Source organism: Ambystoma mexicanum, chromosome 2q, assembly GCF_040938575.1.
Source record: "Ambystoma mexicanum isolate Mex_15411 chromosome 2q, UKY_AmexF1_1, whole genome shotgun sequence".
Classification (NCBI taxonomy): Eukaryota; Metazoa; Chordata; class Amphibia; order Caudata; family Ambystomatidae; genus Ambystoma; species Ambystoma mexicanum.
Genome location: NC_090924.1, coordinates 857405602 through 857428875, shown reverse-complemented (window position 1 = coordinate 857428875; position 23274 = coordinate 857405602).

Genomic DNA, 23274 nt, shown 5'->3' with positions numbered 1-23274 from the left:
ACATTGTCATTGTGTGTGTTCTGCAGGAATGTCTTTTTTCATTACCTTCTAGTGGAGTCTGCTTTAGGATCTTCAATCGTGATTGCTATTTTCTTTTTTGTTATATATGTGTGTTTATGTATGCTGGAACAAAAGCACAAGTTCAGCAGCACTACCAGCTAATCAGTGGCCAGCACGTAAAATAAACATTTCCCAGAGTTCAAAGAAAAAGCAGATAATTGGTTTTAATCAGACTATACCGTTAAAACCCTTACCGCCGTGTTACGAGGTCTGCTCGCGGGACCCGCTCTGGACACCTAGTTTCACCAGCGTTCCTTAGCGGGTCCTGCGAGTGGCCCAGCATGCTAACAACGGGCCCATTGTTAGCAGGCTCCCCATTCCCATTGAGCCCTATGGGGGCTCAAGTGGGAATGGGGATAATCCGGGTCCGGGTTCACTGAATGGGGAAATACCGGGCCCTCCAAAGTCGGAATGGCCCAGTATTTCCCCATTCAGGGAACCCGGACCCGGACCCGAGTTTGGAGGCAGCCATGCTGTTCCAAGATGGCAGTTTAATACAAGGCAGAAGAGGACAAAAACGAATTGGATTTCAAGGAGGGAAGTGCCCTTGACCTTTTCACCGAAAGACTGTGGGGGTCATTACAAGGTTGGCCGCGAGGAGTTAATGGCACTGGTAAAGGTTATTACGGGCATGGCTGCCTCCAAACTCATAATGAGGCCCTATGACCCTGTCCAAGAAGTAAGAACATTTCGAGAAACAAAATAGTGTGTATTCTCAGCAAAATAGCCTATTAAAAAAAGGACATTATTAAAATGTGTCAATGTTCATTTCTAATTGAATTTGCCATGTAAAAATGTTACCCATATCCTACTGAGAAAAGCCCCTTATCAAAACCTAGTATGGTCACTGATATTGTACTGTACTGAAACACCCTTATGAGAAGGAGGAAAGGGACAAATGGTACCAATACGGATTTGTTGTTGCTCTGCATGAAATCAAGGAGCTTTTAGGGAATGTATAAATGACCATAGATCTTCATTTTCGACAACTCTCTGTGATAAACGGTTATTTGCTTGAATCACTAAGTACACAATGCACACCAAATTTGATGTGCATTGAATTCACAACGTTTCCTCTAAAATGAAAGTTTTATATAAGCATGAACCATACATACTTTTTGAATCAACCTCAGGGTTTGCATGAGAAGAAAAAATGGACTCAGTGTTGGTTCTGCTCTATTCAGCTCCTCATTTCCTGAGATACGTTTTCTTCGCCCATACAGGGTAGACTGGCAGGAGGAGCGGGGCTCAGGGTAAGGATGTCTGTGCATATTTGGTGTTCTGTGACTGCCCCGACCCTAATGCCCATGCCTACTTAGAGAATTATATACTTAGGATTTTTGGAAAACAGGACGATTTGACACATCAGTATAGCAAGCAGCCCCAATAACGCTAAGCAATGCATCGTGAGATGAACTAACATATAGGAATTCATTAAATACAGCTCTCTTGTGACATAATTTAACTGACTTTGCCAATTGTCTGATGCCTGTACCTTGTGTCTGACCTGCATGAGGTTCACATTAGTGCATGCATAACTGCCAAGAACAAATATAACATTGATTTTGTGGTTTTCCGACAAAGAAATTAGCTGCTAATGGGAACTAATTCAGATATTAATGAGCTGGAATTGCTTAAGTGCATGAGTCCAATAGTGAATGGCAGAGGTGCAGTGCATTAAAAAGAAGGATTGTCCCAAAAGATGGTCGAGACACAGCCATTCCACATGTTTTATACATACCCATTGCAGTTTTATGTCAGCTGTTATGATTGGCAAAATGACTAAATATATCTAAATGTTCTGTCTGTTTATTTATCATAATATCTTGATCTTATTTTTAATGAACAAAAAGGAACTTTACTGTCTCAATCCACTTTTTCAGTTTTATTATTATTAGTTTATTTATTGAGCGCTGACCTAGCTTGTAGGGAAGTGAGGGAAGCAGAGGTACAAGAGCTAAGAGAGAGGGAGGCAGTGGATGGGCAATTTTGCTGCAAGGGTGTGTGCAAGCAACCAGGGGAAGAGAAACGTGGGGGGAGGAGGGGGCAGATTGCCAATTCTTTTGTTGGGTGGGGTGTGTTTGTGGCCCTGGGTGTTAGCCTTTCACTGCACATATGCACAGTATTTTCTCAGGGCTCAGATATTGCAGGGACCAGACACAAACTATCTTTATCGTGTTTACACCAGCATGAGGCTTGCGAACTTGAATATGTGGAATCATCAAGGAAAGAATGGGCATAGAGAGGTTTCATTTAAGACTATGGCGCTTGCAAAATCATAGCTGCCAAGGTAGGACGGCTTTTCAATAGTTCCAGACTCACCTTCAAGTTCTCTGCGTTCAGTTTGGGAAGATGTCATGAGACATGAGGGGATGTCTTGGTGGGCATCGCTGCTGGCAGTATTCTAAGTCATTTTGTGAAGTGCATGTTGCCTCCCACCTGCATGAGTTGGGAACCATCTATTACATGGGCATGGGTTTCCTTTCACATGGATGTGACTATATTGATGGATAAAAACGAAGCATTGTTGAACTGAAGGGTCTTGGTCTGTACCCAAGTGGAGGAGGATCTCATTTTGTGCCTCTTTTCGTGGCCTGGGAACTTATAGGGGCACACATTTCTCCACCCTCCAAAGATGAGCTGAATAGATGGCGAGACTAGGAGTAAGAGGTTGGTGTAATGGAGTCATCTGTTTAGGATGGTGCAGGAGGTGATCATTCTTTGGATGTATGTAGATCAGACATATGATCTTATGCTTGTATGCACTTACTGGTAAACAATTCAGACTCTGAAGGGCATGGCAAATGTGCTCTAATATTTCACAAACATTGGCTAGCCTGGCTGCAACACTTTCGATCTTTGTAGGATGTCTTCCTGGGATTCGCAGAGGATATCCTATAAAGCAATGGAGTTGCTAAGAATTGAATTGGTGGCAGTGCCCATTACTGCTGTGTGCAGCTCACAGCATATTGTAGAAACATGCTCCTGCATGTGTTTGAAGGATCATGCATAGGTAAGGATGATTACATAGTAGTGGGATAGTTGAAAAACAGGAGGCAGAGGCAATCAGGGACTCAGTTGCAATTCAGACTGCTTCTTCCATTCCACTTTGAAGCTATGTCTTGATATCTGTAGGCATCACCGAACAGCTATGTAGTGCCACAAAAGTGAGGTAGTAGAAGGTGTGCTCAATGCTGCTGAGGGTGAATACGATGGGAGAATATAGATGTTGAAAGGTTTGGGTTTGGAAGTGGTTATTTTGAGGCCCCAGCACATGATTGATATGTGATCAATGGGGAAAGGACATCATTTAGCCTGTTACCAGGCAAAGGTGTGTTTGGGGACATAGGAGAGCCTGTTGATCCTTTCTTTGGGTAAGATGCTCAATGATGTTGACAGCGTCATTGAGTTCCAGAAAGATGAATGTTCATGAAGAACATGGATCAAGTTATTTACAGAGACAGCAATGAGAGAAGTCACGGTCAATGTCTGACTTTCATGGCAAAATGGCTTGGGTACAAGAAGCAGTTGTGAATTTAGGGAATGCTTATATTGGATCACTATTGTCTTTTCCAACCCTCTGGAGGTTTGATGGTTACTGGCAGTAAGGTGAATTTTTCAAATATAATGCAGTCTGCACCAGTGGGCCTTGCAGGATAGAGAGCAATGAACAATGTCTCTTATGGGAGGGGATCTAGATATTTGGTACAGTATTCAGTCATGCTGGCAAGAATGGTGCTCACAGAGAATTTTCCAGCTGAATGAGTGTAAAGGATGGTTTTTGCCTGGTCGTGGTTGAACCAAATAATGGTTGTTGTATCAGAATGGGTATTGTGAGCAGATGCAGAGGTTTTAGCAAATGCATGATGATGTCTATTTTGAATATTAAGTTTGTAGTTTGAATAAGTTGTTGAGATGCGGGGTGTAGCTGATTCAATTCAGATAGGTTTCAGAAAGCTTTGGGCTGTTTGGTAGATATATTTGGGATGCGTGAGGGAGTTTTGGATACTATCTGCAGTAAAGATTGTCTTTGCCATGAGGAGAGCCTTTAAGTATATGTTTTTGGGTTGCTTGTGGCTGGATTGTTTCAGTTCCAATTTAGAGTTGGGTTAGGCACTGCACGTCTCAGAAATACAACATGAACAGTTTTGCCTGTTTAGGTGAAATCTAGATGTATCCTTAACTAGGCTAGACCCCCGGAAAATGAGAAGTGGAGAATAGCCTTAAAGATTTTAGAAAAATGTTTTGCTTTGTATCTGAATCGAATTCTCATTTAGTTTCACGTACCTGGTGGAGTTATAATTTCTGGTGCTATCAGGTGATTCTCTAAAGCACAGGTACATGGGCAGCTTCTCACCAAGGCCAAACATCAACTAGCAGAGCATGAACCTGCTGGCATCATTCTTACCTAAAGAACAGGTTATTTGTCCATTTACGCTCTCGGTAGATGGGCTCTGAGACCTTTTGTATATATTTTTAGGGACTTGGAGTTTCACCCTAAGTTACCCAGGGTAATCCAGACGTGCACCTCTTGCTCACTGTGCTTAGAGAGGCACAGCTTCACCACACTAATGAGGACCGACTAGGCCGAAACACGTGTCTGGGGTTACTGTTGGTACCTTTGTTCAGAGGAGAATTGCCTAGCATTTCGGTGCTGGACTGGCCAAGTAGGTGGGACCAGACCGATATGCAAATGGATATTTCTCCTCTGTGAAAGGTATAGTGAGGTAAAACATGGTTGTAGACCCTCCCGAGTGGGAAACTACCCAAAGAACAGGTTATTTGTCTGTGTTCATTCTCAGTAGATGGGCTCCCAGACCTTTTGTATATATTATTCTTAGTACAGTTGTAGGCATCCATGAGGGTCGTCACATGCTGGATCCATGTGCTAATTTACTATGGCTTCACAGCACTCATCATGGCAAGCAGAGTACATTTGTACTTGGCCACCTGTGTGCCCCGTTGCAGGTGGTATGTACAGTACAAATTTCTTGATGCCCACCAACTTCAACATCTCCTTGATCAGCTGTGGCACAAAGTCTGTGCCCTGGTCTGATTGGATCCCCAAGGATCGGCTGCAGGGAACACTCCTGTAAGACAGTGGCACTGTGATGGATCTCTGGTCATTGTTAGTTGGTGGGAAATGCCTGAGCATAGTGAGTGAAGGTCACCACCACGTTTTAATGGATACTTTGTTGGTCCATCACCAGACTCAGGCAATCCATGGAACAAAAGGGCCATAAGGCAGGTAATCTGCTGATGTTTTAAGTAGGTTGAAGGGCGAGCAGATGATGGCAGTGCAGTGGTGGCAGTAGGTTTAAACTTTGGTTTAGTAATACAGCCGGTATTGAGAAGTAGGGCAATGTCAGTTAGTACAGAACTTGTTCACTGAAGTGACTCTCCTTATAAAGGATTCCTCGCTTCTTTATTAGCTACTTCCACTCCCTCAGCAAGGCAGGGTGATTTAGGTCTCCTCCATGGCAACTGGCAGTATTTTAACTCCAACAAGCTATCAGGCGCGGAGTTAGATTACAATTTGGATTGAACCAAATGTCTATTTTGAATATTAAGTTTGTAGTTTGAATAAGTTGTTGAGATGCGGGGTGTAGCTGATTCAATTCAGATAGGTTTCAGAAAGCTTTGGGCTGTTTGGTAGATATATGTAAAGCCACAACAAAGTGACTTTAGCACATCCTACACATACCTCAGTCCTGAAAATACACCATGTAATGATAAATTGTGGGAGTGCCAAGATTCTTTTGCAAAGCTCCTCCCTGCCACAAATCTCAATTCTCCATAAATCCACTTCTTAGAGTGGCACTGTTCTATCTTTGGACTTTTAGAACTTATTATCATATTTCTGGGTTAGTATTTACTAATAGAAATCATGCAGTTAGTGCTTTGTACACATTTTGTTGATTGTTTCTGAATGTCAGAAGAACTTTATCAAATTGCCCCCCCAAATAATCGCAGGTGTGAAGTTTTGGTAGGTGTTGGCCTCCACCCTGAAGGTCCTGAGTGCATACATCCAGATGTCCTTCACAAAAGTCTCTGATTTTGGCATGTTCATGCTTACACCTCTATTAGTTATGTAATTCACATACACTATTATGAGAGATTGAAGTGCATTTGGTGTTCTCGCAATGAGGACAGTTTCATCCACATAGCCCAACATTCCCTCCCCATGGTAGGTACATCCAATGCTGCACAATTCCCACATCCCCAACCACAGGCACAGGCGCTGCCCATGGGAGGGGAAAGGGATTGTGGCGAGGCAGCCCGGACCCAGCTTGTGGCCACAATTTTCACCTAAACTCCCACCCCTGCGGAGTGCACACAGGCCTGGCACATACCAGGTGACAATCGATGGTGACAAAGAGACAGTCAACTGTCATAACCCTACCACCCTGAGAATGTTGCCACAGAAGTGCTACATTGTGTGCATCCCTAGCTACTTAAACATAACCAATCCTGTGTCACCAAAAGGAACACATGAAAGGTGTATATCACACAACCCCCTGCAAAACAGGCCATGACAATCACTGGTATGTCACCCAAACCCTCCCAACCCACATCACCCTTGTCTGCCACACCATGACATGGCATGCAACAGCAAAAGAGCAAACCAAAAGCCCAACACATGACCAATTAGATACGAAGTGACACGTGATAAATGGAAACAGGCCTGAAACAATCACACCTGACATGGAATCAGGTCAAATTACTGACCAACAAACCCCCTGCCCCCCCCCCACATACAAAGTCATTCACAATGCATGCCACTAGCGGAACCATCAACAAAAGACAGAATGCCTGTTGGCATGCACATTGGCCAAGCCAAATCCGCAAATCCCTAACCCGTGTGCTGTGTGTGACTCCTGAAACACACCGCTCAGCACACAACACAGTGAGCAGCCATTCTGTTGGGGATACACCTTGAACATCATATAGAAAGGACAAGAAACAAAAATAACCCATTGACGCATGTACACAATCCCCAAATGGTAAGTGATCATGCGCTGCAGGGACACAGCATGCCAGAGAAGGCAATCTGTGTGCAGGCGTGGGCATGGAAAGGTGGTTGTGTGTGTGGTGGAGCATTGTGTAAGTGTGTGTGTCAGTAGGGACATGCATGCAATACATGCATGTGAAATCAAGTGACCCTCAGTGTCCTGTACACATCACATGTGAAAATTGTCCATGTGTACACCCCAGTATGTCAAACCACAACAATCCCCTGACACCTGAAAAGTAAAGCCAATACAGGAACAGCCATTGACCAGCAGAACAAATCATGTACATAGTACCCCACCATGAGAATGTCATAGAGTGCACAAACACTGTAGCCCAAGCATACTGTCCGACAACAAAAGGCCCTCCCTCATTTACTCATCACCATGACCTTCTGAAGAACTGTCTCTGGGGTCTGTTGCCTTCTTCCTCCTAGTCTACCTGGCTTCAGGATCCTCCTACCCCTTGGTTTCCTTGTTCTACCCTGCGTGGAAATAGGGTCCAGCCCCCTCAGAGGCCACCTTGACTGGTAAAAATACCAAATCGCACAGAATTCCAAGGAGCCAAACCCCCAAACCAGGGAAAAAGCCTGTAGTCAACAAAAAACCCTGAAAGAGTCTCCAGTAGATGACTTGAAGTTGCTGAATGTAGCCAAGCACATGTCCAAGCAGAATGATAGAAGAACTACCAAGGTAGCACAGGTGAACAATGGATCAACAGGATGGGTAGCATTTTCAGTACACAATAATCAATGAGGATACAACAACTGATGGGTAGTGTCAGAGCTCCGGTCTCCAGGTGCAGGAGCGGCACAAACCAACCACCCCCTCTGCAGTCTGGGCGCCTGCAAGGTCAAACTTACACAGGCCTCCTAGACCTTGGCAGGGAAAGGGGGTCAGGGATCCATTTGTTGGATAGGCATTGGTATTCAGGATAACCGGAAAGAGGGTCAGGAGAGGGGAGGTGGATGGGCAAGGGAAAGTAGGCAAAAGACAAAATACAACTATTGACTATCACACATACACAATCAGAGAAACCATGTTCTTCATGCACATTGTACAAAATGGCTCAAAGCCGAGACAAAGAGAGACTTATCTCTGGGGTGAGTGCTGGCCTCCTGTCTGGGCACTCTCAGGTCCGGTAACAGGAGCGGTTCAATGCTGCAAAGAGAGCGTGAGTTACTATTTTGTGAGTGTTTTCCCCACACACATAACACCATTCATGCCTCAAACTTAGTGACTCCTCCCCAAACAAGCACTCTTGTCTGCTGCTTTGTTCGTATACTTTTGCTTGCCTCCGTGATGGTTCATACAGTGTTAACGCGTTAAGGCAGCCGCATGTGGCTCCGCGGTAAATGGAAGACCATGTTGTAAGAATCACACATGATAGAATGGTCCTTGGGTGAGCTGCTAGACGCGCGTGGCGAGGTCTGACTTCAGTACAAGTGGCGTTCTGCCAGCCGTGGATTTCCATAGGTTGCACACATGGCAATTTGCATATACTAATGATATGCACTGCACTCAAGTTTGCGCGGTGCTGGATGCCCCCCTTGCGCTGTATTAGTTTGTGTCTAGGAACGCTACTGCGCTAATAACTTAGCTTCTATGGAGCAGGGTGGACTCGAGGAAATGGGCGACGCCCCCTGCGTGTGCCCCTGACAACTGGGATAGCTTCTTGGCATTTAGTCCTCAGCGCGGCTTAGCTGTACTATGCGCATCTTCCCCAACACCTGGCCAACCTCCCCAGCACTGGAGCAACATAGCTTGCATGTGTGAGGGGCCTGGAGGAAGGTCGGCTGGGGCATGGCCCCTCGTGCTGCTCACCTTGCTTGTAGCTCCTGGAAACACATCTGCTTCTGTCAGACGTCTGAGCACAAGCCCAGTGCTTCTGCTTGCGCGCGCATGCGCACGTGTGCCCCACCCAACGTGGCAAGGGATTAGTAGTTCTTGGATCGGCGTCTGCTGGCAAAGGTAGTCTGGAGGCACCTTTTCCTGCATAAAGGGCATAAAAGGCATCAATAAGACTTGAAAGTTTACTGTGTGTCTTCATGCTGGTTGTTATTGGGCCATGTCTGACACCTACATCTGACCTCCTCCCACACAACCCCAGGTTCTGTACCCTGACAGGTAGAGCTGGAACTTGAGTTGAAAATAACCAAGGAGGCTGGCACAACAGGATGGTTGAGCTGAAACCCAATCAATCCTTGATAGTGTGAACAAAGAAAGGTAGAGACAGCAGAATTCTTGAAAGGCACAGAGAATGTGAGATAGCCGGAAACAGCTGACAGCAAGTCAAGAGCCACAACAGTTGAAAAGCATTGGTAAAATCCAACAACCAACATAAAGGCATAGCTGTAATAGATGAGAGACAGGAGGAGCGACAGAGAGATGCATCTGAACAGAAGTGTACTGGGGCAAACTGAGGCAGTGTAGGAGTATATGGAAATCACTGCTGAGAGATGGGTGGACAGATCTGCAACAAGGACAGTAGCAGGAAGAAGAACAGTGACTAAAGGCACCAGAGTGTTAAAAACAAGTAATAGAGCCATAGTACAGTAGGAAAACTGTGCCGTCAGGCAGCATCAAAGTCGTAGAGGGAAGACAGACACACTGTGCGGTCCAAACAGAATGCAGCGTAGTAGTAGTATAGGTGGACATCTCAGGTGAGGACTGGACTGTGAGTTGTGCCTCTTGGGTCACATTCCTAATGCATCCTCCTTTGCCACAATCCCCAGGGGCTGTACTCAACACGTACCAACTTGACATTGTCATCACCCGGCCCACTCCCACCATCAGTGTGGCTCTGACAGCCAAAGGGTGCAGGCTACCGTCTACAGCATGAAGTGCATCAAGCACATATACAGGCAAGAAAAGAACATACATCACAATCAACATCAATATATGGACATTTCAATAATGTACTCACCAAAATTGATAGCAGACATGCCGTGGAGAAAACATCCATAATCCCCACAAGTAGTACAGCAGCAGACAGGCCACAGATATGATGAAAGTCCAACGCCCTTGTCTAATTGGTTGTAACACCGAACCATCCTTGCGAGCCCATGGATAGGGGAAGCAGGAGTGGCATATGTGAGTCAGGACCGCAAGCCGCAAACACATACACAAGACAAGCTTGAAGGGACCAGCTGGAACAGACAGTGTATGCTTTCAAAAGCCACAAAGCACCACACCGTCACATGAATGCACAATAGACAAACAATTTTAAACTATATTAACGAATTAAACTAACTATAAAAATAAAAAATGGCCATATACAACCCGGGGGGAGGCACCCAGCAGGGGGGAGGTACAGGGTGCGCCTCAACACCCACATGCGATGATTTTGAGATAAAGAAAAACACCTCCATAGGCACAACGCCTGCACGGCCCGACCTGTGTGGGAGATAAGTCGTCATCCTCCTCACCCTCTGACTCAAAAGGTGGCCGTGGCACGGTACTCTGACCACGCCTATGCGCAGCTTGCCCCTCATCGGCAGCAAGTCTGCGAGACCGATGAGCCTGGTTCTGTGCGGCGATGACACGTAGGTCAGCATGCAGAACCTCACGTGATACGTGTGCTTCCTCTTGCAAGGTAGCACGTGTAATACAGAGTTCTTCCTGCATGGCCTGGCATGACATCTGGAGCACCTCCCGGTAAGCACGTATCTCAGCCGAGATGGTATTCTCAAGCTGCTCCAACCTCTCCTCTGTCTGCTGCCTCTGGGACATCAAGAGCTCAACCAGGATAGATCTGAGGGCTTGATGGTCATCTCTCAGGGTCTCCCTGTGTGCCTCTGCATGAGCAGCAAGTGCTTGATGCAGAGACACCATTTCAGCCCGGCGTGCCCTGTCTGAGGCCGCCATGCCCAGCCTGAGTGAGCGTGCCGTGGCCTGAGCTCCCCGCTGCTGGTGATCCACCTGCAGGCGGGAGCACGGATTGGGCCACACGTTCCATGCTCTGAGCGATCTTATCAATTGCTTCCCCCTGTTGTTCTCAATTCGCAACCATGGCTTGCTCCCACTCAGTATACCCCAGTGGCACACGCCTACCATGTTGCTGGGCTTGACACCCGCGGGGCCCAAGGAGCCGCGGTCCTTGTTGGGTTGGCACCGCCCGTGGCTGGAGGACTACATCCCTCCGTTGACGTGATGCCCCAGGCACATCAGCAACTTGTGTGGAGTGTGACCGTCCATCCCGATCCCCCACAGGCAGAGGTTCCAACACCGTCTGGCCCCTCGGTGCAGATGTCGCGGACATAGGATCGTCCACATCAGAATCACTCACCGTCGACGAATGGACATGACGCGCATCCAACTCAACATGGTTGTCAGAATGTTCGTCCAAGCTAGACCCATTGCCAGCCCTGGACATGATGGTCTGCAGCACAAGTGGGTTCTCGTGGTCTACCACCCCACGACCCCCATTTGTGCTGGGTTGCTGATGTGGAGGCAACCCTGTGTCAGGAATGGCATCACCATCCACTGGCTCCATTGCGTCATCATCTGTAATGTGGAAAAAACAAACATGCGTACACATGTCAGAAGCACATAACCCACACACACATAGACATATCATCAACAGCCAACTCATGAAGCAAACATGTCACACACAAATGAAATTCCCACATGCATCCAGTGGCATTGATATGCACATACATCCCAAATTCCTAATAGGATGTGTGCAAATAGCAAAGCCTGCACATGTACAGAATGTACTATATCACCTCCATAACACACCACCTCTGTCAGGCACATGTCACAGGCAGAAATGACTGATGGCAACAAAGAGATGGCACATACCAGAAGCATGCCTGAACTGCCAACTAGCCACAGCCGAAAGTGAATCCAAACAGACCATGAAACACGTAATATGCATGTACACCTGCAACGCTAAATCATCTTCACCAACATAGCTTCATCCATCTGCGGCTCGGCCCGTACTGGTTGTCATGGGCCATGTAGATATAGTGGATGTCTCGAGCAAAGTGAGGGCCTGCAACCAGGCATGAGGGACCATAACACCCAGTACAGTCCGAGCTGCAGGCCATGAAGCCTCCAGAACACCCCTCAGGGCCTGATTGAGCACATTGTGCATTGATTGTGCCCTAAACCATCAATCAGTGTGTCCATTCATCACTGCCAGGCCCCACCAGATTAGCTAAGTGGGCCTGGGCATACACATACTGCACAACAGTGCACCTTCAGGATCGTGCCGTTGAACATAATGGGCACAATGCAGAAATCTCACCAGCATTAACGTTAATCAACTACATATTAGTCAGTCAACAAAAAACCAGCAGAGGACAAACATGTATATTAACGCTTTCACAAACACATAAGTGAGCAGCCGCAATGTTGCACTACACAACGTAGAAGCTGCTTGCATATGTACATGTGAAAGTATTCAGAAACACCTGTGTCCATATACATCTGTATTGTGAACATGAACAGCAACCAATACAGCAAAGCAAGCAGCTACAACGCTGCTCGCTTTGATGTATGTGAAAGTGTACACATACACATGTGCAGGCAGCTCCACAGTCATTACAACCCGATTGGCAGGCTACAGTCAATCCGCGGCCTATACCACTTAGTATAGGCCGCAGATTGACCTATCAACTTTGCTAAAGACCCACTAGCGTGTTTTAACACTGAGTACATGTGTCACACCTGTGCCTGTGCCTTTCATGACAGTGAAGGGATGACAATATGACCATACATGCCAGGTCACTTTGACATTGCATCAGTGAGTAGGCACGTAGAACGGTGTCATGGCATGTTACCGACTATCTACATCAAGAAGTACATTATGATGTCAAACAACAAACAAGACGACAGTGTAAGTACAAGGTCAGGCATCACGTGCAATGTGCATGCAATGGGTTGCATGGATACAGGCACCCTCCTCCCCCTTAGTGAAAATGCAGAGAGGCATTGCATGGCAGTGAAAGGTTCACCAGATAACTGTGTATTGGCAGACAATGTTGAGTACCGTCAATTGCATCATCTGACCCAAATGGCAACACAGCCGATGAGAATGGGACAGTGAGCAGGACACATGATGAACCCTCTGTAGTACACCCATTTGGGCAGAAGGCACTACACCAGTTTGACAGAGACAGGGAGCCTGTGACAGGGGAAGGTCTGTGCCCCACACAGACTATGACACCCTAAACATGTGCGAGATGCCGGACTTTGTCAATGAGCATGGAATGGATGTTGAAATGCCATGAAATGTATGTCATCCTGGACACGTACTACAATGATCATCCAGCAAAGGACACATAGGGGCATGCATGCAATGGGCACTCATGTCCCTGCGGAGCATCTGGCATCTGCACAGTCCAAGTGAGACACCATGCATCAAGGACATAGGATGTACCCCACAGAATGTGTCTGGCAGGTTGGCAGACACATTCTGCAGGGGGAAGTGTGCATGTGCACAGGAGCGTTGAACAGGCCATTGCAGTAGTCCAACATGTTACCCACCAGTGCAGTGGTGTAATAGTGGTGCAGGGGGGTGGAGGGGCAAGGGAGCATGCCTACGTGGAGTACCAGCATGCCGGCAGAAAACACATGCATGTTAGTCATGCGATGACATGATCTGAGTGCTGAGTGGAAAGACACCCCAGGCTACTTGCAGATGGGCCAGTGAGCTGGAACATGGACCGGAGGGGCAGCCGGGTGACTAGCATGTGAGTAGGGTGTAAGTGTGGTGATGAGGACAGTCCCTGACTGCACTACATATCCAGCATGCTGCACAGCAGGCATGCATTATTGAAGCATTGCATGACTCGCACATGAGAACCATGTACACATAGCATGTATTGGCAGTCAAGCACAACACATCACACAAGCAAACCACACATGGCCTGGACAAGCATGCAAAAACACTCACTGGACTGGGCGTCAAAGTCCAGCATCTCTCCCACTCCTTCGTACAATTCTGCCAGTATGAACTCTGCAGCAATCAACTTGTGCGAAGTGAGCTCTTCCTCCTGGGCTGGTGGCCCACCGTCAGTCAACCCAGTCATGGCATAATTGGAGGCACGGTTTAGCTTAGTACAGTGTCGGAGGTCATCCCAATGCTTTTTGCACTACTGAGCTGTGCGCACCTCATGTCCTAATGCACTGACACCCTCCGCAACATGCTTCCATTGGGACAAACGCTGGGCAGCCGTAGTGTGACAATTCGGGCCCATTAGCATATCACGTTCGTGTCCCAACACGTAGTCCACAAGAAAGTCCAGTTCCTGCTTGCAGAAAGGCTTCTTCCTCGACGTGCTGGAGGCCGGAGCCATGTATGGGGTCCCAGCCTATTGTGCAGGTGCAACCTTCCTCCTCTTGGGCAGTGATCCAGACCCTGGCTGGCAAATGCCGCCCTGATCAGTAGGGTCAGTGGTGCTGGTGGATTCAACTGAGGGAGTGGCAAGTGGAACAAGGACGGAAGCCCTGACTTGTGTCAGTGGCTGCTGGGTGTCCTGGAATGGGCCCTGTGCAGCAACATCTGCTGTGCCAGGGTCATTGACCGAGACTGTCCTGGATGGTAGACTCACAGCTGGGGTGGTGTCAGCTGCATCTGCCCATGCATTTGCCAACACCCGCTGCTCAGGGCAGCAGATGACAATACTGCCCCAGGGACACGTGCCTCAGTCAGGGCAGCCCTGCGTGCACTTACGGTGTGCCTCCTGACCTCCTGAAAATCATCCTGGGACTCTTCATGTGCCAACACAGCATGCGCTGGCCGACCCTGAGCCTGGGTGGTGGTGGCCACAGCAGCACCTGCAGCTACCACTAAACTTGGGCCCGTGGCAGTCGATGAAACGGACTGCCGGGTCACATGGGTGCCAGTGCCAGATGCAAGAGCTGCATCTCCCGGAGCCGCAGGGGGTGGTGGCATGACTGCACCAAGACGTGGCAGAACATACTGCCTAAGTGGTGCACCCCTGCCTCTTCCCCCTCTGCAGCCATCCTGGAGTCCTCCTACTCCCTGGTCACCCCGGCCACATCCCTGAACACGCCCGCCACGTAGAGTACGCCCAGCTGAGGCGCCCCTCACCTTTCTTGGCCTCCCAACCATGGCACAGATGTAGTAGTGCCGGTACAGATGTAGTGGTTCCAATGGGAGGTGTACATGACAATTGTCCTGGGCAATTGGGGTGAATGGGCTGGGGTACTAGATGTTAACAGCACCCTTGTGTGCCTGTAAGGCTGTATGTGACCCCGGTGATGAAATGACGGGTCACGCAACGCTTAGGCACCCCAAAACTGCAGTAAAACTGTGCACGCAACCCCCGGTAGCCCAGGTGTGAGGAATGAACCTCCCGCAGTAGGCGGTGGCACCCAGGGACACGAAAAACACATACGCGTGGGATACACAGGCTACTATGACCTCGAAAATGGTACGCGATACATAGGGGGGCCCGCAGTGGGAAAAATAGTGTGCGCGACTCACCATCTGACTAGCGTAGTAATGAAAAACACAAGTAGCCAATACCCCCGCCATAAGAAGAGATATGTCCTTGATCCGCTGTGAAGTAGTGATGTAGCGCGAACCAACCAGAAGTAGCAACACACGCATCGGTCTCCACGAAAGGCACGTACAGTGAACTGCTGGCCCCACTCACCTTTAACTCGCGCTGAGGGAAACGCCTGTGTGTGTCTCGTCACATACGCGCTTATGGTCTTTCTTCGAATTACACGCATTTACACGCGGACGTGCAGTTTTTTCACGTGCTGAATCACTATGCACCCGTGAGGAGGGAAACACCCGCATGCGTTATGTCACAGACGCGCATACGCGCTAAGGGCCTTTCCTCGAATTACATGCTGATGTGCTGTTTTTTCACGTGCCAATTCCCTCTGTATCAAGCTGGCCACGCGACAACACACGGAAGACCACGCTCCTGCCCAGAAGGCCAAATTGCTGTCCCCCAGAGCCACGAGCCAACTCCCACCAGCCATCTGCTGCTGCCTGCCTGCCTGCTGGCCATGTGCCCTGCTATTTGGTGCCTGCACATCAGCCATCTGCAGGGGTCCAGTTGCTGTGACCACCCCTGCTGGAACAGAAGACTCCCAACTGAAGTTTCATCGCTTCACAGCCCATCACCAGGACCCAGTTGCCCACCCACACCTGCCTCAGGGGTTGCCATGTCAGAGGAAACAACATCAGACACCACTGGCAACCCCAGCTTCTCAGCAGGAGAGGTTGGCATCCTGGTGGAGCAAGTCCTGGTGCATTATGATGCCCTCTTCGGAAGACCACGCGCCGACAAGGATGAACGGAGAAGGATCTGGATGGACATCCTGGTTGCCATCAACGCAGAGGGGGTGGCAACCCGGGACCTACCATACGTCCACAAGTGCTGGGAGGACTTCAGGTCCAGGACCCTCAGGAACGCCCACCACCTCTTGGATGCAGCGGATGCAGAGGGGTACCGGGTCCACCTTACCGATGACCACATGAGGGGCCTGGAATGTATACGCCGAGCGCTTCACCTCCAGGTCATTGAGAGGCAGACCCGTCCGGAGTCGAGCAGTAAGTGTCCATGCGTACTGATTGGACGCAGTGCATGTTGAGGTGTGCCAGGAGTGTGCAGCTCGGACATATGTCTGGAAAGGCCCATGTATGGATGTGTATGTGCAGGGACATGAGCCTGCCGCATGTGAGTCCAGTCATGTGTGATGCACATCAATGGTGTATGTGTTCCAATGCATGATGCACAAATGCATGTGGAGACACACACATGTCAGCATGACACATGGATGCTGGTTTCACCTTCATATACGTGCACAGTGTACATGTGCATGTGTGTGTATTTGAAATGTGTGTGACTATGATACACCATGGATGCATGTGACCCCGACATGTAGGAGGCTGATTGGCAGATGTCATATAATTGCCGATGATTTCACTGTGACAGGTGGTGGAGATGTACAGATGCATGTATGTCTGGTGGCGTGTGTGCATGTGTTCGGCACTCCCCGTGTTGCATGAACATCAGGCTAACCTTCGGATGCTCATGCTGTTGTATGTGTATGGATGCTGCTGCCTGCTGCAACATTCCCGTTAATGTGCGCATGTGTGTGGGTTCAAATGAAATGTGTGTTGGGGAGTGTGATGCCATCTGTGAAGTTTGACACTGCCACTCATGTGCAACTGCCATGTGTGTATCAGACCGTTGTACAGTGCCCTGATGCCTGTGTTCTGTCACTCCCTGTCTGAAGCGTCAACTGATGAAGAGGGCGGAGACAGTGCTGTGGAGCACAGCGGCAGGGATCCCACCGCCAGCCGGAGGCGCAAGGCGCAGCTCCCCTCCAAGTTTGTCATCTCTTTGGGGAGTGAGGAGTCTGGTGCTGCGTCCACGGCCTCAGCTGTCGAGGGAAGGTCCAAGAGGCGAAGGTTGGAGGTGGACTCCTCGGCAGCAGAAGGGGCAGCTGAGCCCCCACAAGGGCCTATGGAGGAAGATGGCACGTAGTCATCCAGGTTGGTGGGGGGTTCAGTTGAGGAGGACGCCGTGGAAGGCCCACGTATGGGGCCTGGAGGGGGGATTCCACTGGTGCTAGTGGTGCAGTCCAGGGGCAGGGACAGGAGGCAGCACAGGCCGCCACGGAGGTGCCTGTGTGTAATCCTGTCCCCAATCCTGTGACGGCATCATCTGGCACCAGCAGGGTTAGGTTTCCTTTGTTTGATATTTCTTTTGGGAGTTCATGGACATTGCTCCACTTTGTGTACATAGTTTTTTATTGATAGGTTTTTTGGTAGGTTTCCTTTCCTTTTGGCATCATGGACCCTTTGGACTTGCATTGTAAATAGTTTGAGACGTGTACATACTTTCTTTCTTTGGACATTCCATGAAGCAATGGTTTTTATTTTTTGTCATGTACTTTATATAGACAATGGCAATGGACCACTTTTCTAGTTTCCTGTTGTGGATTTTTTTTTAACATTTGAATTTTTTCATTTTATTTTTTTCCTTTCATTACTTCTTAATTTGCACATTTGATTTTTCAATTTGCTCTTTCATTATGTTTTTCAATACATTTCATATTCCTTCATTATTGGTGTGGTGTACTCACATTGGTTTTGTGCATGTCTCTATGAGCATTGCCTCAGTCATGTGTTGCCACTGTGTGGCTCTGTTGTACACTCATGCATGGCCATGCTGGTTCTTTTCAGACTCTCATGGCATGAGTAATTTGGGAGTGGGTGCAGTGGATGGTTGTGTGCTTGTACTGGGGGCAGGGGGGATTTGGGTTGGCATTAGGGCCATGGGTCTGTTTTGTTATGACATGTTGTTTGGTGGGCCATGTGTCGGTGCCTGCTGGCAGGTGCCCGTCACTGGTGGGTGGGTGTGTGATTGACATGAGTCGGGCCTGCTGGCTGGTGCCTGTCACTGGTGGGTGAGTGGGGGACATGAGTCTGGGCCTGCTGGCAGGTGCACGTCACTGGGGGACATGAGTCGGGGCCTGCTGGCAGGTGCCCATCATTGGGGGACATGAGCCAGCACCTGCTGGCAGGTGCCCATCCCTGGTGGGTGGGTGGCTGGGGGACTTGTGTTGGGGCCTGCTGGCAGGTGCCCATCACTAGTGGGTGGGTGGGGGATATGAGTCCGGGCCTGCTGGCAGGTGCCCTGCACTTGTGGGTGGGGTACATGAGTCGAGGCCTGCTGGCAGGTGCCCGTCACTGGTGGGTGGGTGGATGGGGGACATGTGTTGGATCCTGCTGGCAGGTGCCCGTCACTGGTGGGTGGGTGTTTGGGGGACATGAGTTGGAGCCTGCTGGCAGGTCCCCGTCACTGGTGACATGAGTTGGGGCCTGCTGGCAGGTGCCCGTCACTGGTGGATCGGTGGCTGGGGGACATGAGTCGGGGTCTGCTGGCAGGTGCCCGTCACTGGCGGGTGGGTGGGGGACATGTGTCTGGGCCTGCTGGCAGGTGCACGTCACTGGGGGATATGAGTCGGGGTCTGCTGGCAGGTGCCCATCCCTGGTGGGTGGGTGGCTGGGGGACATGGTTTGGGGCCTGCTGGCAGGTGCCCATCACCGGTGGGTGGGTGGGAGATATAAGTCGGGGCCTGCTGGCAGGTGCTCAGCACTTGTGGGTGGGGGACAAGAGCCGAGGCCTGCTGGCAGGTGCCCGTCACTGGTGGGTGTGTGCATGGGTGGGTGGATGGGGGACATGTGTTGGATCCTGCTGGCAGGTGCCCGTCACTGGTGGGTGGGTGTTTGGGGGACATGAGTTGGAGCCTGCTGGCAGGTCCCCGTCACTGGTGGACTTGAGTCGGGGCCTGCTGGAGGTGCCCATCCCTGGTGGGTCGGTGGGTGGGGGACATGAGTCGGGGCCTGCTGGCAGGTGCCCATCACTGGTGGGTGGGTGGGGGACATGAGTCGGGGCCTGCTGGCAGGTGCCCGTCACTTTGGGGGACATGAGTCAGGCCTGCTGGCAGGTGCCCATCACTGATGGGTGGATGGGGTGCATGTGTTGAGGCCTGCTGGCAGGTGCCCGTCACTGGTGGGTGGGTGTTTGGGTGACAGAAGTCGGGGCCTGCTGGCAGGTGCCTGTCACTGGCGGGTGGGTGGTTGGGGGACATGTGTTGGGGCCTGCTGGCAGGTGCCCATCACTATGGGGGACATGATTCGGGGCCTGCTGGCAGGTGCCCGTCAGTGGTGGGTGGGTGGGTGTTGGGTGGGGGACATGTGTCGGGGCCTGCTGGCAGTTGCCGGTCACCGGTGGGTGGTTGATTGGGGGACATGAGTCGGGGCCTTCTGGCAGGTGCCCGTCACTGGTGGGTGGGTGAGGGACATGTGTTGGGGCTCACAAGTGCATGGTGCCATGTAGGTTGCCTGAAGGGCATGGTCAGGGGTGTAGGGTAGTCCCCTGTGGTGTGGGCTGCCTTTAGGGCATGCCCAGGGTGGATGGGCTGCCTGCAGGTCATGGCCAGGGGTGTAGGGTAGTCCCCTGTGGTGTGGGCTGCCTGCGGGGCATGCCCAAGGTGGATGGGCTGCCTGCAGGGCATGGTCAGGGGTGTAGGGTAGTCCCCTGTGGTGTGGGCTGCCTGCAGGTCATGCGCAGGGTGTTTGGGCTGCCTGCAGGGCCTGGTCAGGGAGGTAGGGGAGTCCCTGTGGTGTGGGCTGCCTGCGGGCATGCCCAGGGTGGATGGGCTGCCTGCAGGGCATGGTCAGGGGTGTAGGGTAGTCCCCTGTGGTGTGGGCTGCCTGCAGGGTATGGGGAGGGGGAAAGGGCACACCTAGGAGGGCCCACACTGCCCACACTGCCAAATCGCATATAAAACTCCCTGCACAACCCCAGAATACATGTACCACACTCGCGCCAGTGGGCTACGCATATTCCGAGGGGTGCGCAGGGAGTTTTCCACACGTTTTCGCTTCCGCGAGCGGGGTACATGTATTCCGAGGGGTGCGCGGGAAGTTTTCTATGCGTTTTCGCTGCGAAGTGGTGCGCGGGGAGTTTTCCACACATTTTCATGCTTGGGGGGTTGTATGCTGGTCCCCTGGCCTTTGCACCATGTACTGGATTTGTGCAATGTTTTTGGCGCACGGGGCGGGGTTAGGGGCGTTACTGGCGCTGCTGCAGGATCGCTGAGCCACTTTCCGCCACGGCTGGTTATGGATGTTAAAATCCATGAATACGATGTGCGCTGAAATGGGTTTTGGCGCACGCAGCTGGTGCAGACTGCCACACGCACACTCTGTGCGCCAGTCGCGTGCGCCACTTGTGCACTGAATTCTATGAATTACCTCCAATGCCTTAGTAACATTTAACAGGGCAAAGTCCACCCAGAGGGACTCAAAGCAAATTCATCGTCCTCTCTAGGCCTTTGAAAATAATCCATACTTGTGGGAGAGAAATCACATGCATAGATAGCTCTGAAATGATAGACCCACATGCCAAGAGAAATGTGAGTATCCATTATATTCCTTGAATCGAACTGAGGAAATTATGTCACTAGCTCCCAAAAGCATCTCAAGTTCGGGTCAGCTGCCACCTGTACGAGCACAACCCAAGTCTATCACAATTACCCATTCCATACTTTTTTACATTAAATCACTTTTTTCTATTTTTTGTTGTGAATCCTGCATGTCCAGGTTGGCATACTAAAATATCCTTATTTTTTTATAAACATACATATGCTTCTCTTTGTATGGGTTAATAACAATTCTTTCAATGACCATTAAGTTGGCAGTTCTGTTAGTAAGTCTCATGGTATACATTTGAGATTAGCTGTTAATAGACCTATTGTTTCACACTCAGGCTCTCCCTGGCATAATATTATTATATCAGGGGCAATAACAGGCACAAGTGGCAAATGGCCAGCACCCCTGATCAATCAAACCTCAATCAGCCAAAGGGTCTTCACTGGCCATTACTGTGTTTGTATGTACACTGTATTGTACACTGTGTTGTGTATAACCCACATTATTTATCTGGCCTTATACATATTCTTTGTATGATTTTACAATGAAGAGTATATTTTTCATTATACCAGTGTTGTGTATTCTGTAGGGATAACCTTTGGGAATAACTGTACTTTATTCCTAGCCCACCCTGTCCCTTGAATTAAGTCTGACTCCTCTGCCACAATTACCACTTTAGCATCTTCTGTCTTACTCTTGGCTAGAAACCCTGTTTTACCGCTAGGTTTGATAGTATTTCATCCATCACCTGAGGTCTGTGGAAGAATCTCACTAAGAATCAGAATCATCAATAAATCTCTTCCATATCTTTACATTATTCTGGAAGGGATTATTATTGAAGATTCAACCATTTTCAAACAATGCCATATATAGATTGCAGTAATTAGGGGCCCCTTCATTTGCATATAATAAGTACCTTATACATGACATTTCTTTTTCCAAGGCAGTTTGTTGTGGGTTCCTCTGCCAAGAGGACACTGGAGCCAGGCTTCTTTATATGAGTTTATTGTCCTCAAGTAAACCTCAGGTAAGTGACATACAAGTAGGTTCCTGGATTGTAAGAGTGGCCCATCCACACCTTCCAGCTCCAAGATGTAACTGCCACCTTTAGAATGATCCAGCAGTCACACTCACCACATTCTACCATGACATCATAACATTTCACATACACTGTACTTGCATCCCCAGAGCAAGACTACTAAACGCCTTCTTCCATTACAAAAAGAAAACAACCAAGAAACGAAAACAATGAGTAATGAAAAAACCAAGCATAACCATGATGGAACTTTAAATAGCTATGCAGTGTACCACTAAGTAGCTCTGCAATGTAGACCCAAACCTAAAATCACCACATCTCTCTCCCTCCATACACACTTAACTACCCTTACTCAAACAAACATTCCAATACACCAAAATCCACCACATCAAACGACACACCCATACCAGAACGTCAGACAACAATAAGGATGAGCTCCCTTACTCAGGGAGCATTTGGCCACCATGAAAACCAAATGAAAAAACACAAGGAAAGAACAAATGGGTGGACCCATAACTGCAACAAAAGGAACACTGCTGAACACTACAGAGCAACCACTAAAAACCAAATGTTAAATGTTAAATGTTAAAGGTATTTATATACTGTGTGCTGCACGTTGGTGTTAGTATTGGACCGGGGCGCAACCACGTGTGCTGTTGGTGTTGATTATGGGCCTCATTACGAGTCCGGCGGTAACCGCGGCAGTAAAACCGCCTGGTTACCGCCGGACTCGTATTACCATTCCACCTCCGTGACTCCCGGAAATACCAGGGCATTACGACCCTGGTGTCCTGGGAATCCCGGAGGCGGAATGGTGTAAATCCCCATTCCCATTGAGTCCCATATGACTCAATGGGAATTGGGAAGTGGAAACACCGGCACCATCTCGGGATGGTGCCAGTGTTTCCACGTCCGCCTGCAGGCGGGAGGTGTTCAACCCGCCAGGTCAGACCTGGCAGGAAGATCACCTCCCGCCTGCAGGACTCGGGATCGGGCGGTCCGGAATTAACAGTGGCGGCGGGTTTACCACCACTGTTAATTCCAGACCGCCCGACCCGTAATGAGGCCCAATGTGTTGTTACTTTGTTGTTGATGTGGTGTGGTAAAGTGTGTGCGGTTTGCTGGGCGAGAGTAGGTTGTGTGAATTTACGGGTGAGTTAGGTATGCAGAGATTTGAAGGTAGGGTTAGTGGGGTGAAGATCATGGTTGTGGCATCTCTTGTTCGGTTT